Here is a 3,140-nt window from a genome sequence, read left to right as displayed (position 1 = left end):
GATTTAAAGCCCAGCCTGGTCTCCATAGTGAGTTCCAGACAACTGGGGCTACAGGGAGACCCTGTCTCAAAAAAAAAAGACAAAAAAAAATACAACTCTAGGGGCTGGAGAGATGGTTCATCAGTTAAAAGTGCATATGTTCTCTCAAAGGAGTTCAGTTCTCAGCACCCATAAGGCAACTCACAATCGCCTCTACTGCAACTCCAGAGAATCCTACACCTTCTTCCAGATTCCTTGAGTGTACTTATATATGTGGCATTCACACACAATAATAATAATAATAATAATAATATAACAAATCTAAAAAATGAAATAAAATATAAATTTTAAAAACCGTCCCATGTAACAACTTTCTTCACCTTTAAAAGGCATTAAATATAAAAGACCATGGTGAGAGAGTATGAAAAAGGCAGCGTCCATTCAGGATAGAAATGCTCACCAGCTAGAACCTGGAAGTAACTCCTTAGCCTAACGGGAAGGTGCCAGACACATAAATGAGAGCCACAGCTAGAGACAAAGCTGCCGAATATTCGTTGTGAACAAAGACACAAGACTTACCGTTTCTGTTTCAGTTTTATGGGATTGAGGCCAAAACAATAAGGCAAGAAAAGACAGCGTTCAGAAATTATAAAAATGAGATAGAGTCCAACTGAGATGCAGAAGACGTGGTACAGACAGGCAGTCAAAGATGAAGGACTACTGGGAAAGAGTCTGTGTGTACAGCTTTAAAAACATCAAAAGAATTCTGAAAAACAAAAAGAAAATCTCATAGAAGAAAATGTTCCAGTTGGCCTCCTCTAAAGAACGGTAAGGAACCAAGTGCTTAAATGGGCTCTTCAAGCAAGCCTGGGAGCTCCCAACTACACGGGAGGTTCCGGGCAGATGGAAGGGCAGACTAATGGGTTGGAAGTCTCCATGATCATTAGGGCAGTGCTCTCTAAATTTGTCTCTGAATGCAATGCAATTCCAATCAGAATTCCAGCAGCGTTTTCCAAGGACCTGGCCAGGTTGTGATCCTGTGGGACGGGAAAGTGAAAGCTATACGGGGTTAATTGTGAAGAACATGGTCCCATCCTGCCACATGTTTAACATCATGCCAGAATCTCCAGCAAACAGTGTTGAGAACACAGTGACGTGCAGATAAGAGATAAGAGGAAACAGCCGAGCACAGACCCATACTGTGGAGAAGTGACCCATGGCCTCGGCTGTCTAACCTTAAATGAGGAAAAAGTACGTATTTTCCATAAATGACATACAGGTAATTGCTATTGATATGGAAACTGTATCATTATTTTAGATCATACTCAAGTATTATATTCAGGTAGGTTAAAAATTAAATAATAAACCCCTTAATGTAAAATACTTTGGAAGAAGGTATCTCTTTTGAAAGCAGTATGTAGTCCTGTACTTTAGGTGCGGGTAAAGTATAAGACATCTGCTTCAAAATGCTAGTCTGCAGTCAAAATTAGAAAATTCTTCAGAATATAAAATAAAGGAAGTATAAAGGCAGGTCCTAAAGGTACCACAGCCTATAAGCCATCCTCCCCGAAGGTACCGCAATCCACAGGGTATCCTCCCAAAAGGTACCAGAGCCCACAGGACATCTGCATGGAGTTAGTGTTTTATACTCCATAAGTTGAAGAGATGAACCAGACCCTCGCTGGGTGGCACAGGCTATACACAGAGTGGACAGATCATCTCTGTATGGACAGACTCTCATTGGACAGCACAGGTTATACACAGAGTGGACAGATCATCTCTGTATGGACAGACTCTCACTGGACAGCACATTGCATTCAGAGCAGGTCATCTGGAGAAGGCTCTCCAGCAGAAGAACCAGGCCAGGCTTTGTCCCACTCTACCCCATCGAGCCCTTTGATGGCTGGTGCTGGTCAGCGGACCAGTATCTGAGAGAATCAGTTTATAAGGAAGACTATTTATCAAAACATGGATTTGGAGGCTCTGGTCCATGGCAGGTTGAGCCTCTGGTTGGGTGGACATTATTGTATGGACATTATTTCCCTGAGTGTGTACCAAGAAAGCAGGTTCACCTCATGGTGGAAAAATGAGGAACAGAAGAGATGTTTCCCAGCATCTTCTCCTAGGGCACACTCTTAGTGACATAGCCTGCTCGCCAGATTCCATCTCTTAAAGGTTTTACCAACTCCCCTTGACACCAAGCAAAAGATAAAATCACAGCACAGCCCGTAGTCCAGAGCCCCATAGAAGATTTGGGGCTTGAATCTGAGTTTCCTGTATAGTCCAAACCACTAGGGGTGACATTATTTTTTTAATGGTTCTGTAGCTGGAGAGACAGATCTGCAGTTAAGATAGCTCACTGCTTTTGTAGAAGAGCATAGTCTGGTTCATAGAACCACAACTGCCTGTAACTCCAGCTCCAGAGGATCCCACATTCTCCTCTGACTTCCTGGCACTCACACATGGGGACAGACACTCACACATAAATAAGAATAAATCTTTAAAAGTAAATAAAAGCAATGCTGGGTTCACAGGATTCACTGTCTTTTCAGAAGGCTCACAGACACAAAGCAGGCCTCAGAATTCACTGAGACACTGGCAAAGACCCAGCATCCCTCCAGACCAGGGAACCAGAGAACATTTCCCACAGAGGTTTAGGCTGGGCTTTCTGAATATGGGTCAGGCACGCAAGTGTTCCATGTGCTTGAAATGAAGAGGGTTATGGAAAGTGGCTGGAAACCAAACATTTTTGGAAGTGAGAGCTTAATAAAGCAAACCAATGTTATCACTAGAAATGAAGAATTATGTAAGTAAAATTGAAATCCCAGTGGATAGGATGAAATATCAGAGTTTGAAAAAGGGCAGATTGATCCAAAGACAGGGCTGTGCAATCAGGTATAGAGTGACATTTCAAGTACCTAAGAACCTAAGAAAGCCAGGACTGTGGAGGGCAGTGGGGTGGGGGGTGTTGGGAAAATGCAAGGGTCCCACTGAGCCAGGGAGCCTGTGAGGAGTGACAGCCCACTGTGAAGAAAGAACAAATTCACACATTGGCCAGGCGGGCTTAGTGCCACGTGTGGAGAACCGGGGCCAAGAGGTGTTCGTGGGAAACCCACTGAGGAACTTTGTCTGGGGTCCCTTAGGCTGTTCATGTTTAACTT

Source organism: Nannospalax galili, unplaced genomic scaffold (genome assembly GCF_000622305.1).
Source record: "Nannospalax galili isolate Female #2095 unplaced genomic scaffold, S.galili_v1.0 scaffold830, whole genome shotgun sequence".
NCBI lineage: Eukaryota > Metazoa > Chordata > Mammalia > Rodentia > Spalacidae > Nannospalax > Nannospalax galili.
This window is presented reverse-complemented; position numbering follows the sequence as displayed.